Raw genomic sequence first — 22,091 nt, 5'->3', positions numbered from 1 at the left:
ATATTGAATTACTCACAGTGGCAATTGACATTGTTAGTATAATACCATTAACAAAAACATAAACAACAGGCTTGAGTCAGGGCACATGGGCTCCAACTCATGAGTCCCCAGGAAGCCCATCGGCGTCCTGGGGACATTGATGTGAGATGATCACTCAGGTTCATGCAGCTCGGAAGGATCCATGCCAGCATCATGCAGAGAAGGGGGCTGGGGGGCCAGCCCTGGAGCCAGGCCTGGAGGGCAGCCTTCCTTAGCAGCCTAAGTCCTCCCTGGCCTCATTTGATCCTCTGATTTCCCTCGTCTCTATCATGAAACTGATAATAGCATCCCCCAGAAGAGCGCAAGGGAGTGAAGTTGGAAAGTTAAATGAAATCTTGTGCTGTGAAGCGCTTACCCTTCATGTCTGAGTGTGCACAGAGTGTGCACAGCTGGTTATGTACCACGCAGCCCCTCTGGTGCTCGTACTCATTTGCTCAGTCGTGTCCGACTCTTTGTGACCCTACAGACTGCAGTCCGCCAGGCTCCTCTGTGCATGGGATTCTCCAGGCAAGAGTACTGGAGTGGGTTGCCATGCCCTCCTCCAGGGATCTTTCTGACCCAGGGATCAAACTCGCATCTCCTGTGGCTCCTGCATTGGCAGGCGGACTTCTTTACCACTGAGCCACCTGGGAAGCCCTCCACTCAGCCCCACTGAGCACCAAACGGTGACCCAGAGAGACCCTGAAGCCAGACCGCTCTGCCACTTGCTGGCTGTGCCACTTTGGGCAAGCTACTTAACCACTCTGGGCCTCAGCTTTTTTATCCACAACGCAGTGATAGCAGTATTAGTAGCAACCTACCCCATAGGACTGTTGTAAGGATTTCAAAAATCTAGATAAAAATAATACCACTCTTTCTGGATGTACTGAATGCTTATTCATGTCAGTCATTGAACCAACATGGATTACACATCTTATCGCTTATCACCAAGATGCTGTTCCATTCTTACCCCATTCTACAGACAAGTGAACTAAAAACGTTGTCTGTGGTCACACAATCAGCATTCGGTGGTGGCAGGGTTCAAATGCAGGCCACCCTAATCTAAACCACATGCTTCCCAGTCCTACAGTCTACACTAGGCCTGTGTCTCCTTGGAAAACAGCGTGGGCACGTTCAAAATGCTGACAGGCTTCCAGGGTAGGTCCAAGCAATAACAACCCGAGAAAATCAGTCCAAGTTCAGGCCAACCAGCACCCTCATTTGCAAACCAGATTCAGGACTGAGTATGGCGGTCTCGGCACCATCAAGAGAACACCATCCTGCTGCTGCTGCTGCTGCTAAGTCGCTTCAGTCGTGTCCAACTCTGTGCGACCCCATAGACGGCCTCCTACCAGGCTCCTCTGTCTCTGGGATTCTCCAGGCAAGAACACTGGAGCGGGTTGCCTTTTCCTTCTCCAAGAGAGCACCATATATCTGCTTAAAAGTCAAGCGCTTTTGAAAACATCTGCTTGAAATTGTGTGCTGCTGATTGAAACGAAAAACAAACTCAGCTGCCAAGCAACGGTGGGAAGAGGACAGGGAGTAAAGAGCTAGTGACAAACAGCTAGTTAGCACATCACCACACATGGCCGCAATAAGAGCCCGCACGAAGAAAGTAACCTCACGGGTAAAATTACAGCGGTCTTGGCCAAAAGTTCTTTTCTGTTCCAATATGCAAAATATAAAACTGGTATTTTTCCACCAAGTGGCACAAATTTCTTTAGGGGGAAAGTCCTTGAAATGGTTGATTCTATCACAACAGTGCAGTCCTGGTGCATCCGCCTATTGCAGTCAAAGCTCCCTGGCCCTTGTCCTCACCTCTTCGGGGTAGCAGGAGTTGGGCTGGGACTGGGACTGGCACCCAGGAAGGACAGCTTCCTCTCTGCTCCCAGCACCCACATCAGGACAGAAGACACTCAGTGCTACTGTGCTTTGGAAGAAGTTCTGAGCCAGACTTTCTAGGTCATGTGGCTGGTAAGAGGCAGGGTCAAACCCAGGTACTTTGGAGTCCACGTGCTCAGTCACTCAGCCATGTCCTGCTCTTTGTGACCCCATGGACTGTAGCCCGCCAGACTCTTCTGTCCATGGGATTCTCCAGGCAAGAATGCTGGAGTGTGTTGCCATTTCCTCCTCCAGGGGATTTTCCCTACCCAGGGATCGAACCCACGTCTCCTGCGGCTCCTGCATTAGCAGGCGAGTTCTTCAGGACTGCACCATTAGAGTGCACCCTCCCTGTCGTCTCTTCTGCTTCCCCAAGGTGTTTAACCTTATCTGATCATGACCTGGGTGCCTGCCTCAGGACTTCTTGTCCTTTCCTAAGAATCCTACTTTTTTATTGTCTCTATAACATCCCCCTACCACCTAAAATAAACATCACTTACAACTCATAGCTAACATTGCATTTCTGTGCTCACCCTGACAGTGGATAGAGGTATTGAGGTGGGGAGGGAGCTTGCTCGAGAAAACCCAGGTTCCTAGGGTCTTGAGAAGCCAGGCATGGCATCGATTCCCGAAACAGTGCTCCAAGCACACCAACACTCAGACCTGACTTCTCAGGAGGAGAAGAGCGTTACATAAGATGTCTTAACCAACTCAGGCTGCTCTAAAATGCCATAGAATGGATGGCTTAAACAACAGGCCTTTATTTGTCACAGTTCTGGAGGCTGGGGAATTAAGATCAAGGTGCCTGAAAATAGCTGTCTTTTTGTTGCATCCTTACATGACAAAGAGAGGACACTAATCCCATCATAGGGGCTCTGACCTCATGACTTAATTATTTTCCCCTAGGCCTCACCTCCAAATACCATCCCATTAGGACCCCAAATTATGAATTTGGAGGAGGCACAAACATGTAGTCTACAACACTAGGAGTAACACAGCCAGCCACATTTCTTTCTGCAAAATCATCTTTGGCCCAATTTCTCCATCTCCCTCATCCCCTGCATCTAACTGGTTGTCTCTTCTTAGATGTTACATGAACTCCTTTCTCTCTGCTTTCAGTTCTCATTACTTCATCCCCTAAACTTTGCAGTAAAATCACTGTGCTCGTCTCTCTCCCATTTCCTCATCCACCCTCACCCTGCACACAAATGTCTGTTTCTTCCTCTACTTAAGAGTTCAGAACCCTCCATTGCCCAGGGGATCAAAGTTCTTTACCACAAATTCTTATCCCTATGGGACCTGATCTCTACTCTGCTGTATGAATTACCCACTCCAAACAAACAAGTCTTTCCCTCTCCCCTAAGTAGGCCTCGTGCGTGGTTCTCCCTGTTTATCCACTCAACCAGTCCCAGCCCCCAGATCCAGGTAAGAAGGGACCTTAGCTTCACACTCTAGGGGGCCTTGTTCTGGCCTTACCTCTCCTCATGGGGTGAAACACAGGCAGGGTCTAGAGAAGGTGTTTACCCTGAGCTCAAGTCCTGTCCCTAATCCTTGCTGTGATCACCTGAGACCCAGAATTCCCTGTTCCAGTGACCCAGTGGCAGCGTTCATGACCTGCGCAGAGTTGTGGGTGGGGGAGTAAGTGGGCTGAACTTTGATTTGCAGTCTGAGGTGTTTGTATGTGTGCGTATAGGGATGGGCAGGGGGCAGGGGATGGGCTGGCTCTCCCACTCCACTGCCAAGTTCCAGAACCTAGGGATTATAAAGTATATTTTTCAAGGTAAAAGGATAGAGCATGTTTTATTTAACAGATTGTTAGCTTGATTTATAATTTTAAAATTGGTAAGGCACATTTTATTTAACAGTCCGTTGGTTTGACGTAAGACTTAAAATATTAAGACAGGAGGAATGTGGGTTCCATTTGTATTCTTGTCCCAGGATCTAGAAATGTTAGGAGCTCACCTTCCCTCTATTTCCATTTCTACCAGTCAAAATTTTACCCATCTTTTAAGTTACAGGTCACTTCTCACCTTTACCGTAAAGCCTGTACTGATCACCCAGCTGCAATGTAATTTCCTCTTAGCTTGCTTCATTCATAAACCAGTTTGAGTGACATTCTAGGTGCCAGGCACCATGATGGGAATTAAAAATACAGATATGAAGGAAAAGGCCTTTGCCTCAAGGAGCTTATAAGCCAGAAAAAGAGTCACAGAAATAACCACCCACAATCCATCAGCACCTTCTGCTGGCTTTACATCCAAATTATATTTCAGGTATGACACATCCTACAATCTTCCCTGCCAGAATCCAGTTTAAGACATCATGACTTTGAATCCAGACTGTGACTGTGCTCTTGGCCTGCTTATGGTCTGTTCCCCACCAGCTGCCATAACACTTTTCTGCCCTGCTTAAAACCCTCCAATGGCTTCCACTGCAATTTAACTAAATTCCAAACCCCTAACCTGGCCTCCATGGAGCCTCCAGCCCATCTCCTGAATCTCTTCCGCTCATCCTCTACCTCAATGACTTCTGAAGCTTGCCCTGGCTTCTTTCCATTTCTCAAACACCTTGTTCCAATCTCAAGGGCATTTGAACCTGCTGTTCTCTCTACCAGGAACTGTCTTCTCCTAGATCTTCACACAGCATCTTTTTCCTTGCTACTTATTTCTCAGTTCATATGTTAAACTTTCCTGGAGAGGCATAGACCAATATCTTTAAGAAAAGAACCTCCAAGTCCTTTATTATTTGGTTATTCTATTTTACTAATTTTTCATGTGTGTTCTGGATGTTTGTCCGTGTAGCATTGGATTCCATGTGAAGGATGACTTCATTTTGCTCATAACTGCCTTCCTGGTGCATATAGTTGGTATTCTGTAAATTTTTTGTTAAATGAATGAATGTTTGCAATAGACTATGATCTTTGAAGAGCCCTGTAGAAACCATCAATTCATTTCAGTTCAGTCGCTCACTTATCTCCAATTCTTTGCGACCCCATGGACTGCAGCAATCCAGGCTTCCCTGTCCATCACCAACTCCTGGAGCTTGATCAAACTCATGTCCATCGAGTCGGTGATGCCAGCCAGCTATCTCATCCTCTGTCATCCCCTTTTCCTCCTGCCTTCAATCTGTCCTAGCATCAGGGTCTTTTAAAAATGAGTCAGTTCTTCACATCAAGTGGCCAAAGTATTGAAGCTTCAGCTTCAGCATCAGTCCTTTCAATGAATATTCAGGACTGATTTCCTCAGGATTGACTGCTTTGATCTCCTTGCAGTCCAAGGGACTCTCAAGAGTCTTCTCCAACACCACAGTTCAAAAGCCTCAATTCTTCTGCATTCAACTTTCTTTATAGTCCAACTCCCACATCCATACATGACTACTGGAAAAACCATAGCTTTGACTAGATGGACCTTTGCTGCCAAAGTAATGTCTCTGTTTTTTAATATGCTATCTAGGTTTGTCAGCTTTTATTCCAAGGAGCCAGAAACTTTTAATTTCATGGCTGCAGTCACCATCTGCTGTGATTTTGAAGCCCAAGAAAATAAAGTCTATCACTGTTTCCATTGTTTCTCCATCTATTTACCATGAAGTGATGGGACTGGATGCCATGATCTTCATTTTTTTTAAGTTAAGCTTTAGACCCACTTTTTCACTCTCCTCTTTCACTTTCATCAAGGAGCTCTTTAGTTCTTCTTTGCTTTCTGCCATAAGGGTGGTATCATCTGCATATCTGAAGTTATTGATATTTCCCCCAGCAATCTTGATTCTGGCTTGTGCTTCATCCAGCCCAGCATTTCTCATGATGTACTCTGCATATAAGTTAAATAAGCAGGGTGACAATATACAGCCTTGATGTACTCCTTTCCCAATTTGGAACCAGTCTGTTTATTCTGTGTCCGGTTCCAACAGTTGCGTCTTGACCTGCATACAGATTTCTCAGGAGGCAGGTCAGGTGGTTTGGTATTCCCATCTCTTGAAGAATTTTCCAGTTTGTTGTGATCCACACAGTCAAAGGCTTTGGCATAATCAATGAAGCAGAAGTAAATGTTTTCCTGGAATTCTCTTGCTTTTTCTATGATCCAGTGGATGTTGGCAATTTGATCTCTGGTTCCTCTGCCTTTTCTAAATCCAGATTGAACATCTGCAAGTTCTTGGTTCATGTACTGCTGAACCCTTGCTTTTCTTATTTGTTTTCGCTTGGAGAATTTTGAGCATTACTTTCAGTACTTACTTGAGATAAGTACAATCGTAAGGTAGTTTGAATATTCTTTGGCATTGCCTTTCTTTGGGATTAGAATGAAAAGTGACCTTTTCCAGTCCTGTGACCACTGCTGAGTTTTCCAAATTTGCTGACATATTGAGTGCAGCACTTTCACAGCATCATCTTTTAGGATTTGAAATAGCTCAGCTGAAATTCCATCACCTCCACTAGCTTTGTTCCTAGTGATGATTCCTAGGGCCCACACTTGATGTCACACTCCAGGATGTCTGGCTCTAGGTGAGTGATCACACTATCATGGTTATCTGGGTCATGAAGATCTTTTTTGTATAGTTGGTCTGTATATTCTTGCCACATCTTCTTAATATCTTCTGCTTCTGTTAAGTCCATACCATTTCTGTCCTTTATTGTGCCCAACTTTTCTTGAAATGTTCCCTTGGTATCTCTAATTTTCTTGAAAAGCTCTCTAGTCTTTCCCCTTCTATTGTTTTCCTCTGTTTCTTTGCATTAATCACTTAAGAAGGCTTTCTTATCTCTCCTTAATATTCTTTGGAACTCTGCATTCAGATGGATATATCTTTCATTTTCTCCTTTGCCTTTTGCTTCTCTTATTTCTCAGCTATTTATAAGGCCTCCTCAGACAACCATTTTGCCTTTTTGCATTTCTTTTTCTTGGGGATGGTTTTGATCACCCTCTCCTGTACAATGTTAATGAACTTCCATCCATAGTTCTTCAGGCACTCTGTCTATCAGATCTAATTCCTTGAATCTATTTGTCACTTCCACTGTATAAACATAAGTGATTTGATTTAGGTCATATCTGAATGGTCTAGTGGTTTTCCCTACTTTTTTCAATTTAAGTCTAGATTTTGCAATAATGAGTTTATGATCTGAGCCAGTCAGCTCCCGGTCTTGTTTTGCTGACTGTATAGAGCTTCTCCATCTTTGGCTGCAAAGAATATAAGTAGAAGCCATAGGAGAAATCTAATTTTACCTGGAGAGAGTTGGTATTGACTATGGCCTGGTTTGGGGAAGTGGGGTTAGGAAATGTGGAGGCATTGAAGGGTTTGAGAAGAATAGTGTGGTAAGATTTGCTGCTTAGAAGTGACTTGGTGCAGAGTGGGAGGAGAGATTAGAAATGGCAAAGCTAAAGGCAGGAATTTAAATCAGGATATGCTTACTACTGGAGTAGGAAATGGCAACCCACTCTGGTCTTCTTGCCTGGAAAATTCCATGGACAGAGGAGCCTGGCAGGCTCCAGTCCATGAAGATAAAAATAGTCAGACAAGACTAAGCACGCATGCACACCTGTTCACGCCTGAAGGTGAAGGTGAAGTTGCTCAGTCGTGTCCGACTCTTTGCGACCCTGTGGACTGTAGCCTACCAGGCTTCTCTGTCCATGGGATTCTCCAGGCAAGAATACTGGAATGGGTTACCATTTCCTTCTCCAGGGGATCCTCCCAACTCAGAGATTGAACCTGGGTCTCCTGCATTGGAGGCAGACGCTTTAACCTCTGAGCCACCAGGGAAGCCAGTGCATACCTAGAACTTACTAAATATGAGAAGGGAGGGAATTCCTACAAGGAAAATAAGAAGTAGGAAAAAGACAAAAATTGGGTAAAGATTCAACCTTTCTCAGCCTGAATTCCTGTAGAGAATGAAGCTCTAATGTCTAAAGGCACCTACTATGTGTGGTGAATTAACTTCCCTTCTAAGCATCTAGAATGGTTCAGGTATGTGCGGTTGTTGGAAGAATTGAAGAAACAGTTCCTCTGTTGTGTAGGTCAAACAAGGAGTCCCTCCCCACCTTTTATTTATTTATTTTTTTGGCCTCACTGCGCTTAGTTCCCTGACCAGGGATGGAACCCATGCCTCCTGCAGTGGAAGCACAGAGTCCTAATCGCTGGACCACCAGAGAATTCCCAGGAGTCCCACTGAGACTTGGGTAGAACATGGGCATTACAGAGGTAGAAAATTATTTAGAGGAAAAATACTGAGTTCAGTTTGAATCATATTGAGTTTGAGGTGAGGAGCAAGGAGTGAGTAGTAAGTTATGAAAAGGAAACAGAGAGAGATCAACATAAAGGAGTTAGCTGATGCCAAGAGTATAACGGAGGTTGCTTAGAAAAAGAATTGATAGAGGAAGCATCCAGGGAAAATCCCTGGGAAGCCTCATTACTTAAGTCTTGCCTAAAAAAAAAAAAAAAAGTCTTGCCTAAATGTTTCAGGTTAAAGAGTTGGCTGAGTCAAGAGATCCCGAAAGGAAGACCTAGAAGAAGACAGAAGTTTGCAGAGAAATAGTCCAAAATGGGTGAGGTATTCAGAAAGCCAAAGTAGTTTCAAGAAGAAAGAGATGGTTGATACTGGCAACCACAAGAAAGGTGAAATAGGAAGTGTACTGAAACATAACATGTGGATTTGGAAGTACGGTGGTCACGTCATCTAATTCTGGGAAAGCAGCCCATAATTCTCACACTGATGTTGCATTATCACCGTCACTACTACTACTGCTAGTAGTTGGTCAGCAGTTTTAGTGGTTGGATGTGAATGTGGGAGTGAATTATGTTCGAAGTAATTTCTCAAGGTCTCAGAAGGTATGGCTACAGGACAGATTAGGATGGACCTTCCCTGGTTGCTCAGACGGTAAAGCCTCTGCCTGCAATGCAGGAGACTCGGGTTTCGAACCCTGGGTCAGGAAGATCCCCTGGAGAAGGAAATGGCAACCCACTCCAGTACTCTTGCCTAGAAAATTCCATGAATGGAGGAGCCTGGTGGGCTACACTCCATGGCGTTGCAAAAAGTAGGACACGACGGAGCAACTTCACTTTCATTTTTCACTTTCACTTAGGATGGACCTTTCTCTCCTCAGAGCTTCGGCAATCCATTCTCTGAGCTGGCTTCTAAAAAATGCCCAGTAGATCCTACATCCAATAGTGTTTCTGTGTAGTTCACCATTAAAGCAAAATCCATCTTTTTTTCTCCAGTGATGTGAATTTAATTTATTTTCATTTATTAAAGCTACTTTCTGGGACTTGAAAATGCTTTTAAATGTTCATTCCATTTTTGCATTCACAATCCATTTCATTCAACACGCCTTACTGCAGATTGAATTGCTTACTAAATTTGAAAGAGATCAATAAATAGCAGCAAAACTCCAGGAGGTCATTTAATTTTTTTTTTTTTTTTTATTAACAGACCCAATAAATCTGGAGCCTATTTTCTTCAAATAAATCAGCTGGAAATAAAAAATTGCTTTTGGGCAATTTATGAGGTTAAATCTAAAAATAAAATTTTACTTTCATTTGTGGCTGGTATTAACATGACAAAGCTTCAACAGAGCTTGCTTAGTACTGAATTTATGTCCTCTATTTGCACAAATATCTTTTTCATAGCTGTATGCCAGTAGGTGAATAGATTTGAAATGGAACAGAGTGAAACTAAAAATGCAGTCTGTAGAGAGAAATCCCCTGTACTTAAAAGTTTTAGGATACGTATTAAAACTCTAATCTTTAAATAAAAATTTTTTTTTCCTGAAAATGACCTGAGTCCCTCTAGAATTTTCTGTGACTCCTTAAGGCAGGAGCAGGGAAAATTTACCCTCCAAGACTGGTTTTATTTGAGTTCATCTAGACATGGGGTGATATTGCTTTGGCTACCACCAGGAGCATAATATCCCCTTTGGTGAGCTGCGGGGGTTGAGAACAGTGATTAATTGGCTAATTAGAATTTCAAAGGGCAGTGATAACAGTGCTGAACAGAAGGAAGTGACAGAAGTTCAAGTCCATTAAAACACTTTGCAATGACTGAGGCTTTCCCTACGTTTCTCCCTGCTCTACAGTCTTTTCTGCTCACTGGTCTCTAAGCCTAGCCCATACTTGCCCTGGCCACTACCCTTATTTTTTTCTTTATCCCATTTCCCCAACCTCTCCTTTTATATCTCCCTCACACCTGAAAACTTAAACTGAAAAATACGAATCCTTTCCTCTTTCTTTCCTTTTATGTTCCCTCTTCTTAAATTCAAACAAGTTGAACTCGCTGCTTTTTCTTTCCCTTCCCAACCTATGATTATTCTTATTTGTGTCAGGCACCTAGATTTTGTTTGCTTCCTCTGCACCAGTGACCCACGATATCAAATGGATTCTCAGGCTAAAGAGACACTTAAGTAGCTTAGGAATACTGAATTTGTGCAGATAAATCGATGATTCAGATTTCCATGCCCCCTCATACAATCAATATCACTGTCTTTAATAGCCTAGCAACGTGAAACTATTCCATGGATTTTCATCCTCGCCTACATTAAAACCTGAGAATCGGGCAAGTGAATCAAGTGATTTTCTAGGTAGGGAGTGTGCCCACACAGAGCTGGGTGCGACTTGTTTCATGTCAGGCTCCTCAACTGGAAGGGAAAACGGAGCCACGCCTTGGGAAGAGACAGCCACCCTCTTCTTGGGAAGAGGGCCCTCAACCTGGCTCAGCCCACAGTGCTGCTAAGATCTTGAACCAAGTGTAGCTTCATCAGCCTCTGACTTCTTGGAAGATTTGGTTTATCGGGCTAAGACCCACAGCATTATGATTATGGCTATGTACGTGATAATACATTATCAACCCCGCATAGGAATTTGAATGAATATATGAAATCATTTGTGCTTCCATGAGCTAGTAAATTTGATCATTGCAAGCACAGAGTTTTCCATTTCAGGTTTTTCCTCCCTATATTCCCGTCAATGACATTCATTCTCTCTCTTCAAATCTGTTTACTGCGCAACTCTTAGAATGGAAACTTTTCTTATGATTAGATCACAGGGCTGGGAACTTCTGTTTTCAGCATGGTCTCATTTACCCTTAACTGATCCTTTGTTTCTTCTTTCCTTATCTTTATAATGAGGATAATAATACTTTGCATGAAAACTGATTCGCAGATGAAAGGTAACTGAAGGTTATTAAGTGTTTTCCCCATCATCATCTTCAAATGGTGGAAGCATTCTGGGCATGGCCAAGACAGGAAGGGGATGATCCTGAGAACTCCCTAAGAAGACTCAAGAATTGAAGATATTTCAGGAGAGGCAGCTGTAGCATAGGGATTGAAAGCACAGACTGAGAGAAACGAGTGGGCTGACTTCAAATGCTGGTTTTCCTACTGCCTAGCTGTCTCAGTTTCCCCAAATGGGAAATGAAGGCATAATGGTGACTCCTCTAGGACTGTGTGTGCCTGTGTGCTCAGTCATGTCCAACTCTGCGACCCCATGGACTCTAGTCCGCCAGGTTCCTCTGTCCATAGACTTTTCCAGGTAAGAACATCGGATTATAAAAGTTATTATGGATAAAGTTCTTGGAACAGTGCTTTCAATCTCAAAATGCTGTGTAAACAAAAATTTAGCACTTCCGATTATGCTGGGAATAAAAGGCCCCTCTTTGTCTGGAAACATGCACTTCAGGTCCTCGTCACTCATGAGCAAGAGTTGAGTTCAAACAGAGGGGTTTCCGCTGATGGAAGGAAAAAGGGACCATATGATGGAGACCATAAGAATCTACCAACTACTGGTCTTTAAACCATTTTACTTCTCTACCTCCAGGAAAAAAAAATGTTCATGTAACTCACATAGTTTAAATTTGATATCTAAAAGTGCATTATAACTTTAAGTAAGTCTGTTTTTGTTATTTGCTGTTATGGTTTAGTCACTAAGTCATGTCCAACTCTTTGCAATCCCATGGACGGTAGCCTGCCAGGCTCCTCTGTCCGTGGGATTTCTCAGGCAAGAATACTGGAGTGGTTAGGTAGTCATTTACTTATCCAGGGGATCTTCCCCACCCAGAGATTGAACATTTGAACCCACTTCTGCATTGCAGACAGATTATTTACCACCAAGCTACTACGGAAGTCCCATTTTTGCTATTAGGAGATAGAAAATATGAAATGAGATAACATGAGGATTGACTATAATTGCAAAAAATATCTCATGATTTGATTTTTTAATTAAGTTTTATCTGCCTTTTTTTAATAAAGCATGACAAATCTAAAAGAAATTACATAAAATGTTGATGTGTGGATTTATATCACCAAAATTTTTGGTAGACTCACAAAAAAAACACCTAGTTTGATTAAAAATGATCAACTTCAAGGAATTCCTTGGCAATCCAATGATTAAGACTTCAACCTTTCATTGCAGGGGACACGGGTTCAATTCCTGGTCAGGAAACTAAAGTTCTGCATGTTGCATGGTGTGGCCAAATAAATAAATAAACCAACTTCAATAACCTATCTTGCTTTTGCTGTTTGGAATTGAGATCATCCTTTCCTACATGATCTAAAATATCACTTTAGGTTTTACAGAATTGTGTGTTTAAGTTGCCTTGATAAATAAGTAAAAGAAGCTTCCTCAAAGCGTTATTTCTATTTATATTTTTGTTTAGTTGTCCAAAATGTTTGCATCCCTGGGTAGTGCTCTATAGTAGGACTTGGGACAGGTGATGGGTATGCCTTTCTAAACTGATAAAGATTATATTCAAGTCTGTTTTCAAATAATAATGAACCAAGCTCTCTCTCACAAGTAAATAATCTTGGGAAAAAATATATTTGGAGGTTGAGGATAATGAAACTGATTCCTTTTAAAAAGCTGGACATGTGTGTTGATGACCCATAGTTTATCCACAGCCTTCTTCTTTCTGCCAGACAGATGAAAGGAAAGGAAATCCATTTTATCTTCCCAAGAGAAGCTAACTGGTGATTAAGAGGATCAAGCAAGAAAAAATACGTATTATGGTTGCTTGCTGCACGTTAGTAAGATAGAAAGAACAAACTGGAAGACGATCTCAGTAAGAGGGGTCAGTAGTTATGGGTAGAAAAAAGACTGTGATGGTTGTAAATATGAGATGTGACTGCAGCCATGAAATTAAAAGACGCTTGCTCCCTGGAAGAAAAGTTATGTCCAATCTAGACAGCATATTAAAAAGCAGAGACATTACTTTGCTAACAAAGGTCCGTCTAGTCAAAGCTATGGTTTTTCCAGTGGTCATGTATATATGTGAGAGATAGACTATAAAGAAAGCTGAGCGCCAAAGAATTGATGCTTTTGAACTGTGGTGTTGAAGAAAACTCTTGAGAGTCCCTTGGACTGCAAGGAGATCCAACCAGTCCATCCTAAAGGAAATCAGTCCTGAATATTCATTGGAAGGACTGATGGCGAAGCTGAAGCTCCAATACTTTGGCCACCTTCGCATGGGAAAAGACCCTGAGGCTGGGAAAGATTGAAGGCAGGAGGAGAAGGGGACGACAGAGGATGAGATGGTTGGATGGCATCACTGACTCAATGGACATGAGTTTGAGTAAACTCCAGGAGTTGGTGATGGACAGGGAGGCCTGGCGTGCTGCAGTCCATGGGGTCATAAAGAGTGGGACACAACTGAGCGACTGAACTGACTAACTGACTGACTGATCTACTCTCTCCACCCCACTGCCAGGCCTCAAAGGCTAGTTATAACTATGTCCCCAACTGCAATATACCAAAGGTTATAGCCAGAGTTATACTTACAAAAGTAACTTTATAAAGACCATCTATTGAGGTTTTATATAAATATAATTGCTTACCATCTGTCCTTTAAAATAAAGGTTGAATTGCTAAATAGCTAGTCAATAAGGTTGTTCCTGTCTTTCTTGTCTTTCTCCCCCAAAATAACAGATCTTTATAAATATTCAGAAGCTTTGACTACATCAAAGTGACCAATAGAACATTGTAAATGAGCAACAGAAAATATTTGCAAGACAATTGGCATTTCATTTTTAGAGAGATCTATTTTCTGACAGCAATAGTTTAACATTTTTTGCTTTCATTTTATTTAAAAGGAGACCCAATGGAGAAACTGTAGTTTAGAAGAAAAGACAGTATGAAAAGGAACCCATTTTCCCCTCTCATCTCCATACATAATATATGCTTGTGGGAGAGCTCTCTGGGGGAACAAACAGGCAATTGATTGCAGCAACTATTCTCTATTTATCCCAGTGATAAAATGAAAGGCTGGACTCAACATCTGATTTTCTTCTTTATTAAGGAACTTAAAGAAAAACTGATTTATTTGATGTCTTATTATATCCTCAGCAGTTAAGAAATTTGTAAGCATCTATTTCATTTTACCATAATACCACTACACGTTGAATTGATTTTTTAAATTATTTTAATAGTAAATTCAGATGTTTGTTTTCAACCCTGAAATTTTCTAATTCTACCATTGCTTTTGCCTGATGTAAAAATAAATGCAACAAACATAAATGGAGACGGGAGATAATTTATGCCTACACATACATTTAATCAGGCTTCCCTGGTGGCTCAAACGGTAAAGAATCTGCCTGCAATGCAGGAGACCTGGGTTTTATCTCTGAGTCTGGAAGATCCCCAGAGAAGGGAATGGCTACCCACTCCAGTATTCTTGCCTGAGAAATCCCATGGACAGAGGAGCCGGGCAGTCTACAATCCATGAGGCTGCTAACAGTTTGACACAACTGAGAGACTAACACACACGTGCATCCATTTTATCAGTCAGCCAGACTGCTAATGTGTATTTGTATCTACTTTTATCTGTTAAAACGCTTTAGACTGTTGGTCATAGAAACTGCATTATCTCACATAACTACAGGACTCAACGTGGGGTGCCTCAGGGGTTGGACAGTTCCATGGTTCAACTTTGTCATCAAGAAGGTCATTTCCTTGAACCTATTTGCAGGGCAGGAATAGAGACATGGATGTAGGGAAAAGACATGTGGACACAGGAGGGAAAAGGGGAGGGTGGGATGAATTAGGAGAGAAGGATTGACATATATACACTATTACACATGTGTAAAATAGGTAGCTAGTGGGAAGCCGCTGCATAGCACAGGGAGCTCAGCTCAGTGCTCTGGGATGACCTAGATGGGTGTGATCGAGTGGGGAGATGGAAAGGAGGCTCAAGGGGGAGGAATATGTGTATGTGCATAGCTGACTCACTTTGCTGTACAGCAGAAACTCACACAACACTTATATTCCAATTAAAAAAAAAAAAGAAGTTCATTTCTTTCCTGCTTTCTTCTGCACCTTCTTAGGCTTGTAGGCTTTGTATTCCAAGCTGGCTTCTTTGGAGTTGCAAGATGATTGTCTCTGGTACTGGAGGCTCATCCAGAGCATCACTAGATTTCCAGAGACTGAGAAGACCGACTCCTCTTTCTGTGTCTTCCTTTCTCTTACAAGCCAGGAGTCCTTCTCAGAAGCTTCACATTAGACCTCAAGTGCGATTAGCAAAGACTGAGTCATTCGCCTCTGCCTAAAACAATCACAGTCAAGGAGAATAGGATTATGCTGATTGGTGTAAAGGACTCAGATTAGCCTCTAAATTCCATGGGAACAGTGTAAACTCTGCGAGTTTGGGATTACTGAGAAGTCAAGTTTCTGTGGGTGGTGATCCGAGGTGACAGCTCGGATATTGAGAAATAGCAATACTGAACGTATATTGGTAAAAGTCTAGATCTATGAAGTGTGAATTGTTAATTCAGAAATATTCATTGTGGACCTAGGGACTCCAGCCGTTAGAAATGAACAACCTAGAATCCAGGCGTCCTGTTGTTTTATTTTCTTAAACCTGTCGGGAAAGATTTTATGTACAAAGTTCTTTTGGGTCTGTCTCCTCCATTGGAATGTAAGTTCCTTGAGAGTGCAGACCGTGTTTGTCTTGTTCGCAGCTGTGTCTTCAACATCTGGAATGGTGTAACCAGCACATGGTAGACACTCGGGAAGTACTTATTAAGTAAATGTTGAAAATTGCAAGGAGGAGATTGTAAACCCTCTCCAGCCACGGTATGGAAGTTGTGATTTAGAAATTACCTATTTTTATACTGCAAACCAAGTATGGAAAGCCTTCTACCTCTTTATACATATGTTCAGTGTATTCATCCCCTGAAATGGGAGGATACTACAGTAGCTATTGTACGTTTCATTAAGATGAATCTGTGACATGATACAGAGAGAAGAGGTTTAATTGGACTACACTCCAGTAGGATGGAAGAACACAGCTATAGAAACATACCTGTAAGCACCACATAAAAAGGCAGAGCAGTTACCCAAACACTGGACAAGACTGACAGAAACAAAACAGGGAAAAGGCAAGGGCAAGAAACATTGAATTTCAAGCTAGTATGGACCAGTTTGGAAACTGTAAGATGATTCATTCTTTAAACTTTAAACATACAAAGTGTGATCCTTTTGCAAATCGTGTCATAAATAACTGAAGAAGACTTGGGGGAGGTGTCTACTCTAGCAGGGTTTTGATATGGATTATTTGAATTTATTTTAAATATTTGACATAATTTTTCAGCCATTTACCCCCTGAAGGTGTTGACATTTAATGGTAGTTTTAATAGCAGTGAATATTTTATTTATCTATGTTATTTATAAAACTTGCTAATCACACAAAATCTAAAAGGCAGAAGTTTGAAAGAAATCACCATTCCTCTTTGTAAGTTTCTTATGGTCTAGAACAGATACTAAGACACCTACATGAACAAATATAATTCAAAATAGTATCAGATCAATGTCTCAACAGTAGTACAAACAAAATGTTATAATAAATTAAACAGAAGGAGAGAGAGATTCTGGCTGTGATGATTAGAGAATGGTCCATGAAAAACATGGCAATGGGTCTGATTTGGAGAGGTGGGCAGAAAGGTGCTCCCGGGGAAGTTTTCAGCCACTGGACTAGATCACAGTACAGTTAGCACCAGCCTTTTACTAAGTCTGTCTTCGGATAGTTTTGGATGTTCCACCAGTCTTTGACCTCAGCTCTGTGCCCTTCAATGATTTTATCAACATTTTGGAGAACGCCTTATGAGTCTTTAATAATAAACTTATAAATAATAATAAGTGTGCTTATTCAGATTTATTTGTAATACAGAGCAAGTAGAAATAGAGACTATACTAGAAACGGAAATGATCCAAGAAAGTCTTAATTGGCTAGGATGACTGATGTTATCTGAGAAGAGAAAATTTACCAAATAAATATGAAGCACTTCACTTTGATTTAAAAAAGAAATATATTGCCCAAGCATAAGACAGAATTGCCCTGGCTTAACAACAATTCACATGAAAAGAAGTTGAGCAGGATTAATTGATAACCTGTGAAATATTTACCCTAAAGCAAATGCAAACTACATTCATTTAGCCTAAAATGTATTCATTTGATAAACATGTTTTAATTAAATATTCTACACAAAATATTATACAAGGATATGTAACTATAACAATTAATAAATGATTCCGGTCCTTAGGTACATATAGTTTATGATAGAGACAAACAAATACAATTAAACTGTAGTGCTGTAAATGTATAAGTACAGACCTCAAAAATAACAAAGAATCCCAGTGAATAGATATTGGTCAGATCACAGCAGAGTATTGTGCTAAATTTGTACACATTTTTTTTAAACAGCTTTATAATTCACTCATTTAACACAATGACCAGAGAATTTTTGCAGAAACTAATGCCTTTGGTATTAGTACATTTCCAGTCAATAATGTGTTAAAGTATATAATTCAGTGGTTATATATATATATTTTTCACAAAGTTGTGCAAAACATCACTGCAATCATTTTTAGAGCATTTTTATCACCCCTAAGAGACCCTGTAACCATTAGCAGTCATTCTGTATTCCCCACGACCACCAACACTTTCCCCACAGCCCTCAACAAACACTGATCTACTTTTTCCATCTTTATAGATTTGCTTATTCTGGACATTTTATAAAAATAGCATTATATAATATGTGGTCTTCTATGACTAGATTCTTTCTTTTAGAACAATGTTTGGAAGTTCATCCCTTTCACATCACGTATCAATATTTAATTCTTTTTATTGATGAGTAATGTCCTCAACATTTATCCATTCACACTTAATTTATCCATTCATCAGTTGATGGACATTTGGTTATTGTCCATCCACTTGTCCAAGTTATTTGGTTATTGTCCAAACAACCAGCTTTTGGTTATTCTGAGTAATGATCCATGTTCAAATTTTTGTGCCAACATATGTTTCATTTTTCTTGGGTATATACCTAGGAAGTAGAAATATTAGACCATGTGGTAACTCTACATTCAACGTTTCAAGGAACTGTTTTTTTTAAATTTGCTGCACCATTTTACATTCCTATCAGCAATGTATGAGGCTTTTGGTTTTTCCACATCTTGTTATTGCTGTCGTTTGATTATAACAATCCTAGTGAATATGAAGTGGTATGTTTTGTAGTCTTTATTGGCATTTCTCTAATGACAAATGTTTTGCAGCTTTTTATGTACTCATTGTCGACTTGTATGTCTTCCTTAGAAACATGTCTGCTTGGATCTTTTGTCCAGTTTTAATTGGGTTATTTATCCTATTATTGTTAAGCTTTAAGATTTTAAAAAATATATTCTGAATACAAGTCTCATATTAGATATATGACTTGAAAATATTTTCTTCCATTCTATGGGTTATCTTTTCACTTTCTTTTATTGGTATTGTTTGCAATACTAAAGTCCTTTAATTTTATAAAATGTAACTTATTCTTCGGCTGTTGTAGTTGTTGCTCTTGCTTTTGGTATCCTATCTAAGAAACTGTTTCCTAACCCAAGATCATAAAGATTTACTTCTCGGTTTTCTTCTAGGAGTTTTATAGTTTTAGTTTCACACTGTCTTGATTATTGTAGACTTTGTACTAAGTTTCAGAATTGAAAATTGTGATTCCTCCAACTTTGTTCTTCTTTTTAAAGACCATTTTGCCTATCCTGAGTCCGTTGCATTTCCATGTTCAGCTTAGTACAAAATATTTTAAGAAAGATACTGATAAAGTAGAGTGGATCAGAGTACACTCAAGAAAAACTTCAACAATTTGTGATGTTTAAATCTGCAAGATGAAATATAAAAGTGGAGCATGAAAGATGACTTCATAGACTTAAAAGGTTGTTGTAATATGGAAAATTATTCCAATGAATTTTCTGTCACTCCAGATGATGAAAATGATGTGAGGGGAACCTCAGTTCAATATAGAAATAAGCTTTGTAACAACTAAGCTTAGTCATAAATAGATCTCACATGTTGATCCACCATCCCTGAAAATTCAAGCCAAGGCCAGAGCAGTAATGTTGTATCTATCAGTGGTGTTGTAGAAGAAATGTCAGCCTTGGTTAGATAAAATAACGCTGAGATATGTAGATATGAGTAGCAGTGAGACACCAGACATTGTCATTAGGCATTATCTCAATGAATCCCCCAATCACATGAAATGGGTACTACTATTATTTCTTTTGCTGGATGAAGAAAGAGGCTTAGGGAGGTCTGATGAATTGTCTAGCAGCACAGATAAAAAGTGACAAAGTATAGGGAGCTAACTGGTGGTCTGTGGTTAGGATTCAGAGCTTTCACTGCTGTGGCTTGGGATTCAATCCCTGGTTGGGAAACTGAGATCAAGCAAACCACACAGTCTGGCCAAAAAATAAATAAAAATTTTAAAAATGAATCAGGGACTTAAAAAAAAGTGACAAATGTTCACTCAAATTCGGTTTTGCTTGACACTAAAGTCCATGCTCTTAACCTGTGATGGCAGATACAGAAAGAAAAAGAATATGAGATATCGTGTGAAGGAAGATGAATAGGAGATATTGAATGTGTATGTTGCCAAGGATGAGTTTGAGTTTTTAAGCTTTAATAATGGTAGGAGGATTATTATAATTAGGAATAATTATATTCATAATTATTAATAGGAAAGGAGAAACTAATAGGAAAAGCAGGGTTTGGTGGATGTAAACAGCAAGCTCACCCATTCAATGGCATGTAAGTGTCCACGTTTAGATTTTGACTCAAGCCTACTGAGCCAAGAGGTGGTGGTTTGACCACTCTTCTAGATGAGGCAAGGATCACTGACTCTGAGGCTTTGAGCCTGGAGTTCTAGAGAATGGAAGTGAAAGTAACAGAGAAGGGACCGGAGAGAAGACACTAATTTGAGATTCTTCACTTGGTGTTGTTGGCTATGTTACACGTGAGCATAAAATTGTACTTTATAAAGTAGAGCGTCCAACTGTGCAGAAGACAATTAAAAATGTTGGGTTGAACCTTAGATCAGTAGATGGGATTGCCTTTCAAGAGATAGCTAAAGACAAGAAAATATTACTTCTCTGAGGCAAAGACTATAGACAAGGAACATTGGAGAACTTAGCATATAGCTTTTCCTCCTTCAGAAGCTATACTGTACATCATCCAGAGCTTGTGGGCATGTATGCCTCAAATTCCCTGAAGTAAGTGCCCCTTGGAAAACTAGCATTTATTTGGTTTCTCCTTATTCAGGACTCTGAGCATAGCATCAAGCTAAACTTTTATGGAGCATGTATGATTTGGTATTTATAATAAAGATCTGATGCAGGTGGTATTGTCTCCAGTTTATAGATGAGGAAACTGAGACACAGAGAGGTTAAATAATTAGCCACAGGCAGGGACAGAGCAACGATTGAAACCCAGTCTGTCTGATCCTGAAGTCCAGCCTCTTCTAGGTTCTGTGAAGCATCACACAGCAGAGTCAACCTGCTGTTCCCTCTAATCTGCCAGGAGCTTTCATGCAGGCGGGAGCCCCCATCCACCCGACTCCCACATCTGATCCTTTTCATTCTTTCCTTTGATTCTTCTATCCATCCAAATATCCACCTGTGTGTGCTAAGTCACTTCAGTCGTATCTGACTCTTTGCGACCCCATGGACTGTAGCCGTGGGATACAGCAGGCTGCTCTGTCCATGGATTCTGCAAGCAAGAATACTGGAGTGGGTAACCATTCCCTTCTCCAGGGGATCTTCCTGACCCATAGATGGAACCCGGGTCTCTTCCATTGTAGACAGATTCTTTACCGTCTGAACCACCAAGGAAGCCAACTTACATCTTTTAAAAATATGTATTATGTGTGTATACTGTATATCAGCCATTGATCATACAAGAACAGGAAAGAATCACTTCTTACCTTCATGGTGCTTACAGACAAGAAAGAGAGAATGACATTAAGCAACTAATTACACGTTGATTGAAATTATCTAAATTTCCCTTCATTTATCAGTGTCACACAAAAAGAGAAAAGAGTTGTTTAGTCTTGTTTGCTGGAAAACGAGAACCACTTAAGGTAATGAAAAGGTCCTAAATTTAGTTTTAAAGCAAAACCAGATTCAATAAGAATTACTTATTTCTACTGAAACATACATTCTGCATTGTAGTCCCTTTGAAACATCTTTAACAAAAAACTAGCAAGCTTAGCAGAAATTTTAGTTGATTCAAATGGTTTGTAAGTTTGGATTTAGTTGTGTGTCCGTGTGCATATTGATACTGAATATCCATATTTGATTTCTGCCAGTGAAGTTTCTGCAAGGCATCAAGTGTCTGTCATGACCCTTGACCTCTCCCTGGGGAGTGTCTGTGCTTCACTGAGCTGACTTGGGGCGAGGCAGGTAAGGACAAGAAAGAAAACTGGAGCTGGAGCCAGAGCTAAAGACTAAGTTAAAAAACCGTAGTGTGTGTGTGTGTGTATGCTCAGTAGTGTCCGACTCTTTATGGCCCCATGGACTGTAGCCTGCCAGGCTCCTCTGCCCATGGAACTTTCCAGCAAGAATACTAGAGTGGGTTGCCATTTTTGACTCCAGGGGATCTTCCCAACCCAGGATCAAACACACATCTCTTGTGTCTCCTGCACTGGCAGGCAGATTCTTTACCTCTAGTGCCACCTGGGAAGCACCCCCACAAAAAAAAAAAAGAAAATCACTGAGTAAAATATTTCCATTCTAAAGACATCTGGTGTCCAGGTATCAAGTGTACAGATTGAACTGTGGCTGATCCCAGTCCTCTGTTAGGATGTGAAATTGAAAGTAATTATACATATATTTCTCTCTATATATGCATGAATATGTGTATATTCTGAAATTCAATACGTTGTTATGTAGGAACTGGACAGTAAATT

Source organism: Bison bison, unplaced genomic scaffold (genome assembly GCF_000754665.1).
Source record: "Bison bison bison isolate TAMUID 2011002044 unplaced genomic scaffold, Bison_UMD1.0 scf7180017864483, whole genome shotgun sequence".
NCBI classification, from domain to species: domain Eukaryota; kingdom Metazoa; phylum Chordata; class Mammalia; order Artiodactyla; family Bovidae; genus Bison; species Bison bison.
The sequence above is the reverse complement of the archived record's forward strand: the minus strand, read 5'-3'. Positions refer to the sequence as shown.